This window comes from Protopterus annectens, chromosome 5.part0 (assembly GCF_019279795.1).
Source record: "Protopterus annectens isolate FY-2018-M chromosome 5.part0, PAN1.0, whole genome shotgun sequence".
Lineage (NCBI taxonomy): Eukaryota > Metazoa > Chordata > Ceratodontiformes > Protopteridae > Protopterus > Protopterus annectens.
In genome coordinates this window covers 455,066,953-455,087,022 of record NC_056735.1, presented here as the reverse complement: position 1 = coordinate 455,087,022, position 20,070 = coordinate 455,066,953, and the positions used below count along the sequence as shown (strand labels likewise).

Below are 20,070 nucleotides of genomic sequence, written 5' to 3'. Positions count from 1 at the left end.
AAGCATTGTGGTTTGTCAATCATGTCATCCCAGACAAACAGATACTGGATCCCCTTTGAATGACACCAAAAGCTTAGACAATTGTTAAAGTCAATCATTTTGTCCTTATCCTGTGGTATCATTCTGGGTGAAGGCAGGATGCTACTCAGGGCTAGGGTCATACTTGCCTGGGCCACATGATCCGAGAACTCTTCCATGTCTCTTTTCATGTAGTCCAGGGAGGTACGTCTTAAGTCATTCACTCCAACATGGACAATGACATTCGTACTTGTACTTGTTGTGGAGTGACTTGAGTGCATGCATTATGTGGTGGATCATAGCACCTGAAAGGCAGCTGACTGTAATTTTCTCCTTCTTCAGCCTGGTGAGTGGGACATCAGTGTGCCTGGCAATAGAGTCACCTATGACTAAAGTGTTGGGTACATTGTCTTGCCTTAGGGGCTGTTGTTGGGTGGTACACTGGTGTTGTGAGCTATGTGTCACTTTGCGTTTCAACTTCTGAGGTCCTTGTTGCTTGGGTAGGTTAATGTTAAGAGCCTCTGCATATGTGGGTTTGGTGTTGCTATGTGTGGGTGTTGACGGTGTGGGTTTTGAAGGGCTACGTGTTGCTTGAGGTGTAGTGCAGGTGTTAACCTTCCCGTCTTGACTGTCTAGCACAATCTTGGCTGGAGAGAGCTTTGCTTCCAGTTTGGCTATGTAAGTGCATCTCTCGCAGGTTGTAGTGTTGGGTGGTAGGAGGAGAGGATTGTCTGTGTACATGAGGCAGTTACTGCATTGCCTCAGTATGCCCAGATTCACTAGGTGGACAGGAGAAATCACCAGAAGCTGACCCTTGGATATGCCTGTTTAGGTGCTTTTTTTGTAAAGTACAAGACCTGTTCTCCCTTATCTTTGCAAGGTACTTTGCAATTATAGACTGTTTAGTGCCTACGATTAATTTCTCCTTATTAACAAGGAGAGTCGAGTGCTTGTATCAGTTTATTTTTATTTTACATTTGTTGACCGGGATAGTCCGATTGGATGCATGTCCATTTTCAGCGGAGGCCCGTGGAGAAAAGCTCCAAGGGTAAGCAGATAAAGCATTACATAATACCAGCATTACATATTACAAACATACTATTTACAGTGATTACATAAGTAAGCAAGTTAAACAAGTTCCACAGGTTAGAGTTAATCCTGAGCGTAAGTCAGGATTAAATTAAATTACACAGTAAGATGGTTAACAGATTTTTACACATTCTAGAAAGAGTAAGCCAGGCTTGATACATTGACATAGCCAGTTAAGTGCCAAATGTTGTTTGAGTCTAGTTTTAAATTGACCTAAGGTAGAACGTAAGGTAATATCAGCTGGAAGAGAGTTCCAGGGTCTACTTACAGAGTTTGCAAAGAGAGAGTCACCGGCTGTGTTATTAATTTTGCTAGTCTGAATTAGTAGTTTATTAGAGGATGGAAGCGGTCTAGGATTGTTATAGGGAGTGATAATATTTTTAAGTGCAAGACTATTGTCTGGATTATAGAGGATTTTGTAGGCCATAATCAGTTGGTTATACTGGATTAGGCTGGGTAATTCAAGCCACCCAAGCTGATTTAGATTGATGCAATGATGTGTCCTAAAAGGCAGCCCAGTGGCAAACCTGGCAATGTGGTTGTAGCAAATTGTGAGTTTGTTAAGGACAGTCTTATTTAAATTCGAGAGTAGAGGGGATGCATACAGAAATTTTGAAAGAAGGTAAGAGCGAGCTATGGCAATTTTAGCTGGAGGGGTTAGGAAGGCTTTTATTCTGTAAAGTGACCCTAGTTTTTTATTGATGGTTTCGAAATTTTGGTTAACATGCAGGTCGATTTTTAGATTATTATCTATGATGACACCTAATAGTTTTGTAGAGTGGTCAGGGGAGATTATTGTGCCATCATTTGAATTTATGGTAAAGGAGAAAGTGGTAAACCTATGTGTTGGTGAAAATAACAGCATTTTAGTTTTTTTGGGATTTAGGATCAGACGACGTTCAGAAAGACAGTTTTCTATTGTATTAAAGGTGGTCTGGGTAGCTGACCATAACTCTATTGGAGATGTGGTTGAGCAAATCAGAGTAGAGTCATCAGCATATTGGATACAGCTGACTTTTGGGATGACAGTATAAAGGTCATTAATGAAGATGGAGAACAGCAAGGGTCCTAGTATAGAGCCTTGTGGTACTCCAAGGGTGTTAGGTAGAAGATTAGAGAGTTTGTTCTGCTGTCGACCATTCAGGTAGGAATGTAACCATCAAAGGGCTCTAGTATCTAGACAGAATGCTTGCAGGGTGTGGATTAAAAGTTGGTGATCAACCATGTTGAATGCCTTGGAAAGATCTAAGAAGAGGGCTGAGGATCTATAATTATTTTTACGATTATGGTTTATGGTGTTGGTAAAGGTTAGAAGGGCTGAAGTAGTGCTGTGATGATGACAGAAGCCATGCTGAGTGTCTGCCATAAGGTGATTCTGGATTAGGTGGTGCATGAGTTGTCTATGAATACATTTTTCCATAATCTTTGCAAGTGGAGAGAGTATAGCTATTGGCCTATAATTGGAGAATTCAGTACAGCTGCCTCCTTTGTGAAGTGGGATTACATAGGATATTTTCCAGATGGTGGGAATTTTAGCTTCTACTATGGTTTGATTGATTAGTACTGAGACGGGGTAAGCAATAGCATCATCTGTTTTTTGAAGTTACTCGGCAGGGAGTTGATCAGCAGAAAGTGTAGTGGGTTTTAATTTTCTTAGCTATAAATCTTAGTTAATTCTGAAGTGTGCTACTTTATCACCCCACCCTCAAAGCATTCTGAATGTATTATTATAAAATAACTGCCTCTTGTTGCCTTCATGCTTACCCTAGAATCTCTGCCTTTCTCTTTTCCTAGTTGAACTCTACATTTACCTACAAAATGGAGTCTACAGGACTGCAATTGGTCACCATAACAAAATCAGTTTCTCTCAGCATTTAAGCAAAGTAGGTTGCTCACAAAAAGCATTTGTTAAGCTTTCACTTACAGTGCTGTGTAATTAAGCAGGTCACCATTTTGGTCTGCCACAGTTCTCTTTTTTTCTACTTGAGTGTTTGCCTCCTTCCCCTGTAATGTAAGTAAACTGACCTACATTAAGAGCTATAATACTTACCTTATAGCTTTAGGACACCTTAGGAAACCTTGTAAACTGCAATAGCCCCACTACATTCGCCCTCGCTATGCTCGGGCTCTCTTTGCTCCCCTCCCTGCCCCCAATTCCCTCCCACCCCAGTACCTCTAAATCTGAAGTACTATAGCCACTCCCCCAGTTTTAGATCCTATCTGCTTTCATCTGGGAAAATTCCTCCCACCTCCATTCTTCTACCTACATTTTAATAGCACCTATTAACTTTCATCTGGCATTCTCCCATCCCCCTTCCAGTAAGTTTACCTCACCACTCTATCTTCTGGTGTTGCATCACCAGGTAAAACAGTTCTTTAACTCACTAGCTGAATCACAAATAATGATATACTCCTCTTTACTACCCCTCTTGTTCGCACCATACCTCCTTATCTTGTATGAAAACCAGTTTCTCATGGGATTTCAGGTCCCGAAAGGCCATACTATCACACCAGCTGTAAATCCTCCCACCTTCAACCATACTTACAGTGCCAGGTCCTATCCAACATCTTGTTCAGTCTATCAAAATCTCAACCCCAGGCACATTAGCTCTAGATCCAAACACTACCACAAACTAATAAATTCCTGAAGTTCATCACCAAGTACAGACTTAACCTAACCCCAACGTTGCCCACCCACTTCAGATACACATACCCCCTCTACTTGCAATCTAAGCTATAAACCTACAATTAATAGGCCAACTAACTCTCTCCTAGCCTGTCATCTCAATATTAGAAGCATTATTAACAAGGTACAAGCATGCACTTGTACCCATGGTGGTGGTGCTGCGGTAGCATTGTCGCCTCACAGTAAGACGTTGTCCGGTTCGATTCTCAGCTAGAGCATCTTCTGCGTGGAGACATGTGTGAATGGGCGTACCTTCGTTGAAGGTTGTGCGTCAGGCCTGGCAAGCCGGTATGTAAAAATCAACTGCCAATCATTAGCAGACCGGAGTTCCGCTGTGGCGACCCCTAACCGTGAAAAGCCGAAAGACACAAACAAACATGAATTACATGCACTTCTGGATGTCCACTCCCTTGAGATTCTCCGTTTGTCTGAAACCTGGTTAAAACCTAACACTATAGACAATGAAGTGTTACCACCTGGGTACAACATACACAGGCTGGATCGTGCTTCCAGGAAGGGGGGGTGGGGTAGCTGTACTCTATAAATCTGAGCTGAATGTCACCATAGATGTAATACAACCACCTCAGATTAATAACTCAGAGATTCTTGCCACCAAATTGCAACTTAATAAAAATAAATGCATTAATATAATCTGTATGTACATTCCCCCAGGTAACAATATATCTACACTTGAAGATATCCTGCACTGGCTATCATGTCACTATCCCCTACTACTTGGAGACTTTAACATAGACTGGGGCAGCTGTTCCTCAGAATCCCCAACCACCCATATTAACCTGCATGCATTTACAGAAATCATATCCAACCCTACCAGGATAGGTAAACCCAACCAAAAAGAAAGCATACTTGACTGGGTACTTATAGTCACCCCAAACTGTACACCTCTGGTACCCTCTCTGATGGCCTAAGCGATCACCTTCTCACATATGTAATTAAGCACAAAGCCATTAATTCCCAACAACACTTACTCAGAAAGGTTAGAAACAATAAAAACGTTTACCCTGCCAAATTCCAAAAAGAACTAAACTCATGTAATTGGTCTATTCTAAAACACCTCCCCTTAGAGGAAGCAGTAGCATACTTTAACAACAAATTCCTTGAGATCCTTGATTTGCATGCTGAACAAAGGCAAAAACTGCACTATGGCTTTCTAAAGAGTCTAAACTCAAAATTACCCTTAGAAACAAAGCATGGGCTTTATGGCGTTCTTCTAAAGACCCCCAAGATCACATTAAATACAGGCAATCCAGGAACGAAACTAAAAAATCCATTTTACAAGACAAAAAACAATACTACTGTAATTTACAGACAGTAAATCAAAATAACCCTCAGAAGTTTTGGGCAGGTTTAAATAATCTACTACATCCTGGACAAATCAACCCCAATCCCTGCTGCTACTATTGATAAAACTCTTGAAGATGTTTCTGACAGTTTTAACCGATTCTTTACTGAGACAATTCAAGCCCTAGCTAGCCAACTACCTCCTAGCTCCCCTGGTCCTGAAAGTACCACCCCTAGAAATCTACTCGCGTTCAGCTTCCAACCAGTCGCCACTTCATTTATCCGTTTACTTAAGTTACAGGGGAGGGAGTCAAACACTCAAGTAGAAAAAAGAGCCTTATGGCTGACCAAAATGGTGACCTGCTTAATTACACAGCACTGTAAGTGAAAGCTTAACAAATGCTTTTTGTGTGCAACCTACTCTGCTTAAATGCTGAGAGAAATTGATTTTGTTATGGTGACCAACTGCAGTCCTGTAGACTCTGTTTTGTAGGTAAATGTAGAGTTCAACTAGGAAAAGAGAAAAGCAGAGATTCTAGGGTAAGCATGAAGGCAACAACAGGCAGTTATTTTATAATAATGCATTCAGAAAGGTTTGAGGGGGGGGGGGTAAAGTAGCACACTTCAGAATGAACTAAGATTTTTACCTAAGAAACCTAAGCAAGAGAGGAATGCAGTAAATAAACACTTGCCAGATTTTAAAAATATACCAGAAAAACTAAATCAATTGTTCACAATTGTACAACTGGAAAATTGCCAGTAAAGCACTTTAGGTATAGCTAGCCCAAGTTATTTAGGTCATAAAAGCACTTCCTCAATGTGTGTGTGCAATTTAAACATTAAAAACACAAGCAGCAAGTAGGAGCTCTGATTATACACTTTCTCTAGGTACAGGTTCAGTTTAAACACAAATATTACCACAGAAATTCAGTAAAGTCACTAGCTACTTATAGAGCCTCTGCAAAAAAAAATAGAGCAGTCTGTGCAGAAACAGAATTTAGCAGCAGGTCATTCAGTTACACAAAAAAACGATCCATACAATGAAGAAACTTACACTAAGTCTCACCAGGTCAGCCAAGGGGGGGAAGAGAGAGGGAAATCCTAAGCACCTAGATTTGAAAATGATGCCTGTGCTGAACTGTAGCAGTTTAACCTGTTTGAGGAAAGAGTGGGGTGGGGGAAAAGAGAAGGCAGTAGGACTGGTTACAGGGAATACCCTGAATGTAAAGACCTAAAATCTGCACTCAGCAATTTCATGTTATTTGCATTCAGCACTTTAATTTTAATGTTACTTGCACTCAGCACTGTAATTTCACTTATGTTTATCAGGAAAGACAGACCAACAGTATACAATTTTGGGAATTTTTACAAGGGTTACTTGTTCAAATGTCAGGCTATTGCAGTTTACAAGGTTTCCTAAGGTGTCCTAAAGCTATAAGGTAAGCATTATAGCTCTTAATGTAAGAGTCAGTTTACTTAAGTTACAGGAGAAGGAGGCAAACACTCAAGAAGAAAAAAAGAACCCTATGGCTGACCAAAATGGTTGACCTGCTTAATTACACAGCACTGTAAGTGAATGCTTAACAAATGCTTTTTGTGTGCAAACTTCTCTGCTTAAATGCTGAGAGAAACTGATTTTGTTATGGTGACCAATTGCAGTCCTGTAGACTCCGTTTTGTAGGTAAATGTAGAGTTCAATCTGCTTAAATGCCGAGAGAAACTGATTTTGCTATGGTAACCAATTGCAGTCCTGTAGACTCCGTTTTGTAGGTAAATGTAGAGTTCAAACTAAGTCATACCAGGTCAGCCAAGGGGGAAGAGAGAGGGAAATCCTAAGCACCTTGATTTGAAGGCTTCCTAGTGCTTTCCAGCAGGTTCTAGAGCAAGTGCTAGTCACAGGGGTTCACATTTTAATGCTACTACTGAGAAACCAGCTAGTTGTAAGGGAAAATTTGAAGAGCAAATTTTTTCGCACCTGGAATAGTTTAACCGTAGCCCCGCGGTGCTGCACGTTGGAAAAATGTGCAAACATGTGCATTTTTAAGCCAAAAAGTTGAAAGGGATAGAAATCAGCCCAAAATGGCTAAAATTACAATTTCAGAGCTGGAAACCACTCCTTTCCCACTGGTAAGCAGTAGGACTTCCCTTTACCACAGCACAGCCTGGATAGCTCTGAACACAGAAAATAAAGTCCTGAAAACAGCAAAGCCTGGGATCTGGACTATACTAGCTAGAAAAGGCGGGAAACGAGCAAACAAGATAGTGTGTATATATATATATATATATATATATATATATATATATATATATATATGGGTCTACCTGACATGGTCGACAAGCCATTTGATCGACTTTTATTTGGTCGACATCTCATTTGGTCGACAGGCAGATTTGCTCCCCTCCCCAATGTTGTGCAACCCTGGAGTTGATATATATAGTTAGGGGGGGTGTGGGGGGTGAAGCCCCCCACATAAAACTGCTTGTCGACCAAATGAATTGTCGACCAAATAAAAGTCGATCAAATGGCTTGTCGACCATGTCAGGTAGGCCCATATATATATATATATATATATATATATATATATATATTATTTTATTTTTTTTTTGGTTAAAACAGGCTATACAATAAATAAACACAGAAAAGGCTAAAGCACTTGAGTGTGTAGCCCTAAACAGAAAATACAATTAAAACTCTACAAAATTAGCAATTTAAAACTTTCTAAATGAAGCAAGGCAAGTGCACAACTGAAAAACGATTTAAGAGGCAGTAATACAGTAGAATAAGTAACTAGTCTACATATACAGAAAAGTCTATATATACAGAAAAGCAGCTAAAACACACAAACAATTCAGATGCAGTGCAACCTAGAGCACTTGAGTTGTAGTAATATTAAGGGAAATACAGTTTTAATAAATGCACTAAAATATGCTCTATATTTCCAAAATGTTTGAGAAGCACAGTCAGAACAGAATTATTTATTTTTTTTTTTGTTAGGAAAGGAGGAACAGAAGAAAAGAAACTGAGTCGGTTGGCCTGGGGGGAGTTTAATCTGTATACATGAGATGAGACAGAGCATTTAAAAACTCTTAAAAGTGCATCACCCTAAAGCAATTTCCATGGCTGCTAGGTACTATTTCCAGATCATTCCAAAGGGTTCCACTCCAGCTGGTGAAGATACTCCTTGGATTTTTGAGAAGACTGAGTCACAGAGTGCTACATGCTTCTGACACTACAGTGAACAAGGCTAAATCAATATCTTCTCAATCCAGTTCAACTGTAAATTGCCAAAAAGTTGGTAAGAGCATTACTCTTTTACATCATTTTCTAAAACAATGCTGGGCTCATCACTGCAGGTATTTCTTTATGTCTTCTGCTGTGATACCATTTTCACTTATTCACATTTGAATGTAAGTATATGAAGGACAATGTCCAGTCACCATTAAAAAATGTAATGTCTGGGACCCTTTTCCATATAAGCAGGAAACTGACCAATACAAAACACAGGTTTAAAAGTCTGGAAGGTTTTGGAAGACAGTGTCAACATCAGATTCAGTACAGTGTGATTGATCCTTAATAATGCAAAACACTGAAAGATGATAGCAAGCAGGAGTAAAAAGAGATCTCTTAAGAGTTGGGGTGTCTTGGTCTTGGGCATGAAGCACAAAGAAAGCAAGCTGCAAAAGACTAGTAACTGCTGCACTGACTACACTGACTATTTCACATGATTAAATGAAACTTCTAGCACTAGTAATGTGAGATGTTTATCAGAAAATGCAAACCTCCAGTGAGTCTTTGCTTTGTTCTACTGGCAAGCACCAAGCAGATGGGTTCTTGTACTGGCAATGTGAAACATATAATCATGAAGCTGCAACATACTAGCAAGGCACAGATCAAATAACGGGCTGCAATTTTTTCCTAACAAGAGGACTTACAGTTATTAAAAGCGGTCACAAAAGATTAGCTAGTAACAATGTAAAGTAGTAAAATAAAGTGTGGAAGGCAGCACTATCAACAGATACATATTTTAATGAAATGGCCAATGACACTGGGCTACATTTATTATGACTGTGCTGAGGTACTGTAGAACAGGGCTCTACAGTGTAAATGGCCAGCAGTGGATGGTGAGGTAGGTGAGATTCAGACAGGTGTATCATGATATTTTTTTCTGTTGGTAGAATATTCCAGTGATGTATGCTATGCTAATGATTCTTACATTTTAAAAAGAATCATTATATACCTCATCAGTAAGTGCCTGTAGACTGCAGGTTTCAGGTATAATGTGCCCTGACCTAGGAGACCACACAGGGTATATGTGAAGTTTGGTGGTGAGTGGACTACTCACATTCCCATTATGTGGGCTACTTAGAACTTGGTGAGGTTACTGATAACCACTGAACGCCAAAACACAGAGACACACAGACAAACGCCTCTGGTCATGGCAGACTACGTTAAAGGGATAGATAAGCAACTATTTTAAATTCCACTGGGATTAGTAAAGATGTACACCAAGGCACGTTCACAGTCAGAACTGACCAGGAAACAGGTCAAAACTTTGTATCAATTTCCACTGTATTTGGGTTGGTAACTGAGTTTCCAATATAAGGCTAGCATTTCCAAGAACTTTCTTCAGTATTTCTCCATGTGACCTTCATAGGGACTTGTGAATATAGTAAGGTATTGTTCTTCAAACAGCTAAACAATAACAAAAATTACAAAAAGAAGTATAATAAAATACAGGAAAACTACATACACTCTTACCAAGGACTGGACAAAGAGTTATTTCACTGTTAAAATGATCTCTGCTTGAAGATTAACCATTATTGTTAGTATTCTAACACACAACTGTACTAACTTCTTTGGCAATGGTCAGAGCAACATTAAATAACAATTGGCTAAATCTGATAGATACACGACCCCTTGCAGTGCACCCAAAGCCATAAAACTGGCCTACATCAGTATGTGCATCCAACTTGTGATATTTTACGAAGGTGCGAACAATATACCATGTGGCAGCTTCTAAAATATCTTATGCGGAAACCTTCCTGAATATGCTGCTCGAGTGTCTGGTGCCATCATGAAATGAGCTTTTTATTGTGCTTTGAAAAGGTTTATTACTCTCAGACAGAACTGACTATGAGACAGGCCAAAACTAGCACTGTTGTCAATTTCTACTGTATTTTGGTTGCAATAAGCCTACTATTTAGAAAGAATTTCTACACTGATTGTAGGTCTGTCTTCTGTTTTCTGAAAAAATGCAAAAAGATGGCCAATCTTTCTTAAGCCATCAGTCTTATATGCACAATACCAAAAAAATAAAAATAAAAAATAAACAAATAAATAATACTCCTCAAAATTAATTTGGGTTCACACAGAAAGAAATTAATTTGAATGCAGGCAGGGAAAAAGGTTTATAAAATGTTATCAATTTTAAAAGTTATTTGAAAACGCTAAGAAATAAGTTTGGTCACATGACCTTTAGCAAGTGATTAGAGAGTATTTAAAAGCATTAAAGTCTGTTACACTATCTGAAGTATCCAGTCCTGCGTGATTACAGTAGATACAAAAGCACTTACCATTATTTTTTTTTACCATAGTTTGATTTATTTTGGTAACAAAGTACCTATTTTTATTTCTGTTCTTCTATGCATTTATATCCTTTACACAGCTCTCAACCAGCCAAGGACAAATCTCAACAGTATCAGAGACAAATCCCAAACTAATCAGGGACACTTTTAAAATATTAACCCGAGACATTTACAGAGTAAGATAATATGGATTAATAAACATTTTTTTCTGAAGTAGAAGTCTATAACAATAATTATTGACATCATTTATTAAGTGTAATTAACCACCTTTTCTCCAAGGTTTAGGAAGGATTAAAAGGGGCAGAGCTAAAATCTAAGTCAAAATCAGGAACTTCCCTGAAAATCAGGGACATCTGAAAGGTATGATCCTTAATCTGTGGTTTACCTGTACAATATCTAATTTATCTGTGTATATCCAGCAAATGCTCTTCTTTGTTTTGACACTCTGAATAAAAGACTAGCAGTTGAATGGATGAGGAGTCATTACTGAAACTGCTTCTGACAGCAAACATGGATTTGTATTTCACAGTGGAATAACAAAAATAACAGATTACACGACAGCTTGTAACTCTGAATTTGTTTTTCTGCCAGACATAACAATCAGAAAAATGTCCTTCCACATCATATATGTTAACACTGCCATGTTTGCCACTTCAAAGTGAAGGAAGGCCTTAACGAACAGATGAGCTGTTGTCCATGGGGTGGCTAAAAGACTGTAGATACAAGAACCTTGATTGATGAATAAGCCAAATTAGAATCAAATAAATAGTTTAAGTAGTCTAGAAGCTTTAGTACGGGGCAACACAGAAGGTATAGACATTGTGACACAGTCCAGGAAACAAATTTCTTCCAGTTTTGCAAGTAATGTTTTCTTGTATTGGGCATTTCAGCTTGCTTTAAAATATGCAAAATGTGTAGAAAAAAGGATCTGTTAGTAGGAATCACAATTCTATCTTCTATGATGACAGATTCACTTTTGGTAATGGGATGTGGTACTCTGCCAGCTTGTTGGGTCAGCAAGGACTTGTGTAGAAGTAATGGCCATTGTGGAAGATGAATCAGACTCACTGGGCCAAGAAAGAACTATTAACATGGGTTAAGTACTGTTTTGTTTTGAGGAGAACTTTCTGAATTAGGAAAAAGATAAAAGGCTTACATGAAGGTCTGACTCCAAATAGATCAACTTCTGGAAGAACCTATATCTGTGTAATCTGGCAAAAAAAAATCAATGGATCTAGCTTTAACTTGTAAGAGAGTAATCTTCCCGCTCAAAGCATCTGCTGATTGTTTTCTTTTTTAATCACCAAGTCACTAGTGGCTGAAAATTCTGCTGCAGGGTTCATTCCAAAATCCAAATTGTCATGTTGAATAGTTGAAAAGATTGGGTTTCTCCTTCAATCATTATATACCACATCCGTAGTGTATTGTCTCTTTTGAAATGAAGGTGGCCTAGCTGAAAGTGACCCAGGAAGGCTGTCAGGACCTTGTATATAGCCTTAAAGCTCCTCCAAGCTGATGTGAAGCAAGTCGCTGAAGTAGGTTCCCCAGACAAAAGAATCTTAAATACACACATATGGTCACACACACACACACACACACACACACACACACACACACACACACACACACACACACACACACACCAAAATGTTGCAACCAACATTTAGCCTTCTGAAATTGTAGAGCCATAGCCACAAGCCTAACTGGAAATAAAACAAATCTCAGATAAACTTAATTTAAATGAATACATTAACAGCAACCCAAAGACAGCATTCACTTCCCAATTACTTGCTTACTCTAATTCAAGGTCCTGGAAAGCCTGAGATAACAGCAATACTCAATAGGCTCAAGGTAGAGGAAGTAATCCTGGATGGGATGCAAAACCATTGCAGGAGGTACTATTCACACACACACACACACACACACACACACACACACACACACACACACACACACACACACACACACACACACACAGCATGCATAAATAAAATACATGCAATGTGGTAGACTGCCAGTTCACTTATACCACATCTTTGGGATGCAGTAGAAAACTTGATAACCTGGTAAAAACCCAGATAAGCATAGGTACGAACTGCACACACCACAAAGAAAGCACCCCAGCAGAAAACCAAGAGCCAAAAAGTGCCAATGCTAACCAATATGCCATTATGCTAGCCCAATTAAAAAATAGTTATAACCATTAATACATGAGAAATTTCAATAGCAGAAAGTAGTTACATGAACTGGCTATAGTAACGCATCCACAGGTCCATAAATTCATAGCTGAATGTTAGGCTAATTGCTCTGAAAACCTAAGTTAAGCCTACTTGAAAAAAAATTACGTCTTTCTGTTGTTTCTTGCTGTTACTTGCATTAACATGCATGCATACCACAGTTCATTTAACTATTTATTGTAATAAACTAATCTTATTACTGTATTGTACTGAGTACAATAAATACACAAAGATAACTGTTTCAGTTAATACGCTTTACTATCACATTTTTCTTTTCAGATTTACAGGCATGTAACACGGATGCTGTCAGCTCTCTATGGCAAATACTCAAAGCTTAAGCAAGATAAATCCAAAAGGCTACTAGCGGAATCACAAAAACGCTGGAGACGTGAATAAATTCCACACTTTTAATAAGAGGTTTAGTGCTTTCATCTAGTGAGACTAGACTTCATCAGAACAACAATTAAATAAAATAACACCATTTACCATGGTATGTACTTATTACAATTTAAATGGTGTTATTTTATTTAATTGTTGTTCTGATGAAGTCTAGTCTCACTAGATGAAAGCGCTAAACCTCTTATTAAAAGTGTGGAATTTATTCACGTCTCCAGCGTTTTTGTGATTCCGCTAGTAGCCTTTTGGATTTATCTTGCTTTGGTTTGTAGTGGCTACTTGGACTTTTTTTTCTATTAAATACTCAAAGCTTCTTTATGCACAGTCACATTTATACCAGAAGGTCTGATATTTTTTTCAAAGTCTGATCTATAACAGTTCTTTCTTTGTATAACAGTTTTCCTTTGTTCCCTTGTCCTTGGTTCTTTGTAGTTTGATGATCCATGGAAACTCAGTCTTACATTGTCTGAAATGTGGTGTTCCAGGACTATCTGAAACTTGATGTTACATCTCTTTACTTCGTTGATGTCCTTCCAGCTGCCATCTGCACAATTATTTTTACAGACTTTGTTTCTCAATAACATATTCCTTTACAAGGATGCCAAAAAATCTAACTAAGCTATATATTCTTGCCAGCACACTTACTATTTTTCTGCATTTTATACTAAATTAACCCTTTATCTTGCAGCTTTTATTCAAGCTAATAATCGTGCTAGCCATACTTTGAAAAGACAGTGTATTATTATTCTTTCAGGTCCTCCTTATTTTATTATTTTGAGGAATGGACTAAACTTCAGTTAAAGAAAAGACTGCATTTGTTTCATTAGCATTGCTATTTACAGCATTTACTACTTTGCTCATATTTGCAATAATAACTTGTTGAGTTATTGCAACTCTTTGTAACCTGCAGCATATTATGACCTCTAAAAACTATTAACACAGGATGTATTAACAAATTTACCAATTTGGTCCCAGATAATGACCATCCTCTGAATATGTCCCACCAATTATGGGCAGTGTCAGCTTTTGTTTCTGTCTTTTACTATTAACACTGGGTTATTTGAAACTATACATACAAACTGTGGTGCCACTTTAACAAACATTTTGAAATTTGAAGGCAATATTGTCCATTTATACTAAATTGTAATCTATCAAATATACTTGTAATGACTTACTTCCTTTGTGCTTGTGAATGTATAATCTGTGAGATATCTTGTTCTACTAGTTTTTATACCAAGCTCTTTTAAAACTGCATCTGGCATCTTTAAAACTCGGAAATTTAAGTGGACGGTATTTTTACCATTTGATCTGTATGAAGTACTGGCCTGTTACCCAAAATACTAAGTATTTTAACCCATGGTTACTGTGTTTATACAAATAAACAGAGTATTGGTAGAAATCATACCCTTTTCTTCCTGTTGAGTTTATTTTTATTTTTGTGTTATTGTCTACACACTGTGACATTTTTACATGATGTCTTTCCTTGTCAGAACTGTTACATTTTTGAGGTAATGTACAGCATCTGATAGAGACAGAGCTGTTTACTGAATGTTTATGTCAGTCTTGGATTATTTTCTCTACTTTTATGTATGCCTGACCTTGTTTAGCTAACCATGCTGTTATATTTGTGTTAAATGTTATCCTCCCAAAAGTACATGCTGTATGCTTTTTACAACTGAAATTCTCTTGTGTTTTATTTTATGTAGCATTTTTCTAACTAAGTTTTATTCATGAAATATTGTAATTCCCTCTGTTTTGATGTTCAGAATGATGCAAATGAAATGCAGATGACTGTGTTGAATGCTGCATGCCTTGTCTCGCAGCTGCATTTTTATCTATAGTACTTGAAGCATGTTCCAGATACTGAACATTCAGCTTGTCTCAAGCTGAATCAGAATATATGAATGCTAGCAAACAGAAAAACAAGTATTTAACTAACTATATTATTTTACATATACTATAGCAACAGATGTGTATATGCATTTAACTAGCAAATAGATGTGCACATGAATTTATTCATTTTTCACTGTACACATTCCCTCTGTTTTAGTTTTATTTTAAATACAAACTGTCTACATTAGTATGTACTTTTTAGTCAAGTTAAATTGCTATTCACATTGGGAAACAAAACCTTTTTTCTTTTGACACAGCAAGTTAACACAGTTTAATATTGTCAACACAATGATGACAACCATTACTATTAGAACTGGATGAATCTGAATATGACTCTATACAGTGATGTCATATACAGTAATTTAATGACAATGCTTGAGGATTTTATTGCAAAGGCATTGCAGTCTTGTTTTTTGAAAAAAAACACGTCACAAATGTCAAGCTTTGACTTGTTACTCTATTTACATAGATAAACCATTTACTATATAAAATATGTACAGAATACACTTGCTTGTACAGATTGTTTTTGAATTTGTATATACATGGCTGTAATGTACACTCAGTCCAGTTTTTAAACCTAGCATTAAACTGCAGCCTGCTAATTACATACCTTTTGCAGTACTGTTTACACAGTTAGTGTAAAACTGAAAGCATGCCCTTCCCCATCATTTCATTGCAGTACTGTTTATTTGCTTTATGCTGTGAGAATTGAATGTATGCTTGCCTTCTGGCTGTTACCTAGTCTGTGACACTTTGGTCTTATACATTTGCTTATTTTCTTTTTGGCCATTTTCAAAAACAGAAAATATTTTTATAAAGCTTTTGCTGTTGCCTATACTGTCAAAGTTGTAACAGGAATCACTTTTACCCATTTTGAAAAGACGTTTACTGTTACTACTAGCTATTTGTACCCTCCCTTTTTGTAAAGGGACCTGCATAATTTATTTTAACTGCATACCATAGCCCATGTACTCACTGTAGTATTTCCTTGCAAACAGATTATTAATGACATGTAAGCACAAGTATGGCATCTTATTACAATTACTAAACAGGATTAGACTTTTGTGCTTTTTGCTTAATGCTGTACGTGAATACTTAACAATAATGATTTAGAAAAACGTAAGCCATTTGGCCTGGCAACCAGTCTTGTTTCCTTGACCTTATAAATTTCAGTACCAGTAACATTTTATCTTATACAACATTCGCTGTAACTACTCATTCCAGCCTGGAAAGATTTGAGCTCACATACTTTTTTCGTTCTGCACATTCCAGACGCTTAACCCTTAACTCCTTTAGCACTTACTCGTACCTTTAGTCATTCATTAATAGACTTATAACTTGATATTAGAATCTTCTTCTTATTTCGGCTTTTCCCGGTTAGGGGTCGCCACAGTGGATCACCTGTCCGCTCATGATTGGCAGTGGAGTTTTTACGTTGTCGATTTGCCAGCCCAGTGCCCAACCTTCCACAGAAGGCACACACATGCACGCACTCATGCCTAGGGCCAATTTAGAGTGTCCAATCCACCTACAGCATGTCTTTGGGATATGGGACAAAACTGGGGCACCCAGAGGAAACCCACGCGACCACAGGGAGGACATGAAGACTCCGCACAGAAAGCACCCCAGCCGAGAATCAAACCAGAGAGCCTCTTGCTGTTAGGCAACTTGATATTAGAATGCAGTTGTAAAACTCTTTATTTGCCTATCTATGCATAATATTGCTTTAGAATACTGTTTTTGCTGGAGTCTGTGCTATTTTTATGCTATTATAACTAACAAATGCTTAAAACAAATATATTTACATGATTTACATTTGCTGTTGTCTGCCTTTTGCTGCACATTAGATGAAAAGAAAATACATGTATATCAGACTTGTGATGTCATGTCTTTTCCTGCATTTAACTACTCTCATTTGATTTCAATACCCTAGAATGGTTTTGTTATTTGAAATGGTTTTAAAATTACTATGCAAGTGCCTTGCTTTAACTGAATGAAAGTTTGTGTTGTATACCCTTAACCATTTTCAAAAGGTAGAATAGTACGTCCTAAATGAATTAGCGTAGTTAACTGCATTGCTTTAACTCTTTACTAACCAGATTATATTTGCCAGTATTCTGTTCTGCTGACTTTAAAATTCTTATGTACTTCTGAAAAAGTGTTTGCATTTGTTGTCTGAACTTTTCTGAACTCACTCTGACTGTGTCTTAGAAATTTATTAAATCTTTTTGTTAGTTCACCATGAACCTCGTCTCTGTTTTTATCTGTTTTGTAATGTGCAGTGGTTTTATGACACTTTTGTCTAGCAAGATGTACAGAAGATTTTCTAAATAACTGACTTGACTGATATTGTAACTGTGAAATTAACATTTTACATGTGGTGACAGGACATAATATATTTGGCTGTTTACCATTACTTTTATGACACTGCACACAGAAAGTTTCATATGACTTGTACAATAAATGTTTACTGTTATACCAGTCAAACATAATGCATTTACATAATGCATTTACATAAAGCATTGACATGAACATTAACTAATAAAGTACTGCATGTGCTACAGTTCTGTTTATACCAATCTTTAAATCCTGACCATACATGTGCTGGACTGTCATTACTGTCTACCTGGAAGGTAGTTTTACATTTAATACTTTTCTGTCTAATGGCATCCATGCTGTAGAATGAAAAACAAAAAGAGAATTACCAGTTTCTGTTGTGGAAGGTCACCATATCTTCCATCTAGAAAGTGCAGAAAGTCCCTCGTTGATTCTCTGAAAAGGATGTCAAACACAGTTGGCAGATTCAACTGTGTAAATGTGCAGGACTTGTGGAATTTGCAGAGATGCACTGTTCTGCTATGGGATACTGTACAGAAGAAAGGAGGTAAACGTTTGCACTGGAACGGAACGTACTAACTGAATAAAATAAAAAAGAAGCTGTAGTTGTCACAATAAGAAACCATTCGGTCCATCAACTGTGGCTCGCCATTGAAAAAATGATGACATCTTTCTGTTGTTTCTTGCTGTTACTTGCATTTACATGCATGCATACCACAGTTCATTTAACTATTTATTGCAATCAACTAATCTTATTACTGTATTGTACTGAGTACAATAAATTCGCAAAGATAACTTTCACATTTTTCTTTTCAGATCTACAAGCATGTATCACAGATGCTGTCAGCTTTCTATGGCAAATACCCAAAGCTTGTTTATGCAAAGTCACATTTATACCAGAAGGTCTGATATTTTTTTTCAAAGTTTGATGTATAACAGTTCTTTCTTTGTATAACAGTTTTCCTTTGTTTCCTTGTCCTTGGTTCTTTGTAGTTTGATCCATGGAAACTCAGTCTTGCATTATCTGAAACATGGTGTTCCAGCACTATCTGAAACTTGATGTTACATCTCTTTACTTTGTTGATGTCCTTCCAGCTGCCATCTGGGCAGTTATTTTTACAGACCTTGTTTCTCAATAACATACTCCTTTACATGGATGCGAAAAAAATATAACTAAGCTATATATGCTTGCCAGCACACTTACTATTTTTCTGCATTTTATACTAAATTAAACCTTTATCTTGCAGCTTTTATTCAAGCTAATAATCATGCTAGCCAAAGTTTGAAAAGACAGTGTACTATTATTCTTTCACTAGTTAATAACATGAGATTGGAACCAAACCTTGTATCTTGCGTTTCTAAGGTGAGGACCTTAACTATTATGCCATATCCACCCCATGGGTATAATAATAATATATAAACTGTCTGGATTATATGTAGGTGTTCCTTTTTTGTTTTCTGATGGACCTCAGCTTGTTTACAAGTGATGTAATAATCCCAGTAAATGTCTCCACAAAAATACTCATTATTAGCCATGTGTAATGTCTTCTTATACTTGAATTTAAACATTTTAAACAGAAGTCCCAATATAATGATTATTAAATACTGCAAAACCCCCTTCCATTACTACAAAGTACAAATGACCATACCTAATGTTTTATACCAGTAATGAACTAGTATGAATCATAATATACATGAACATGAATGCTAAACCAGTATCTTTTAATTGTGCCAGTGTACAGACACAAGAATTGGCTTTGGAATATTCTGTGGAGTCACAATACATCTGTAAAAATACTGAGAAATAATTCTTGCTATTATAAAAAGATGTCCAAGCTCTATTTATTATACACTGGACCAACAAAGGACCATTCACAAGTTTATGCTAGTTGCCCTTAAAGATTTTAATAACCCCTACAGTCATATGACTTTATTCTAAACCAAGATACAAATCACTTCATGTATTACATCAACATGGTAGAATTCTCACTTTGGTACACAAATACATGTATGTCCCCTGAGAGCTCTTGGACCCAGCTGACCAGTCTGTAACTGACTCTTCAAAACACTTAACCACTGAATTTTTTGATATCTTTCAAATCAGTTGTATGAGATCAGTCAGTATCAGGTTGTCTGTGTTGGGGCTTGTGTTGTGAAACAAATGCCTCCTAATAAAGTCCAGTAAAGCAGCTAATCTGCGATATGACAAAGGCTTATACTGGAGTAGTAACCTACTAATCCTACCTGTGCAACGTACCGAGAAGGACGTGGGACAGTACGATAATAAGGGAATGGTGTAACATCCATGGATGACTTACAAAGAAGCAGGATGACAGCACAATGCAGCTATAAATATCATTTTTAGCATCGGTTATGTAGATCGCATACGGAGTTAGACAGCAGAGAGGATGCTATAGCCAAAGTGACAGTCAGTTTTGTCAACTGCCCTGAGATGAGTCACACTGCCATCGCAGCTTATGCAGCTGGCTTGTGTTGAACAATACCGTATTCAGTTAACTTGCATTA

The 20,070-nt window shown here is 37.4% G+C and overlaps 2 protein-coding genes across 3 annotated transcripts in view; both read right to left on the bottom strand.

Annotated features, from left to right (window-relative positions):
• LOC122802675 (cytidine and dCMP deaminase domain-containing protein 1-like) overlaps positions 1 to 20,070 on the bottom strand; it is a 1,973,793-nt gene that overhangs the window by 665,303 nt on the left and 1,288,420 nt on the right. The window lies entirely within an intron of this gene.
• CDADC1 (cytidine and dCMP deaminase domain containing 1) overlaps positions 1 to 20,070 on the bottom strand; it is a 371,753-nt gene that overhangs the window by 145,147 nt on the left and 206,536 nt on the right. The window lies entirely within an intron of this gene.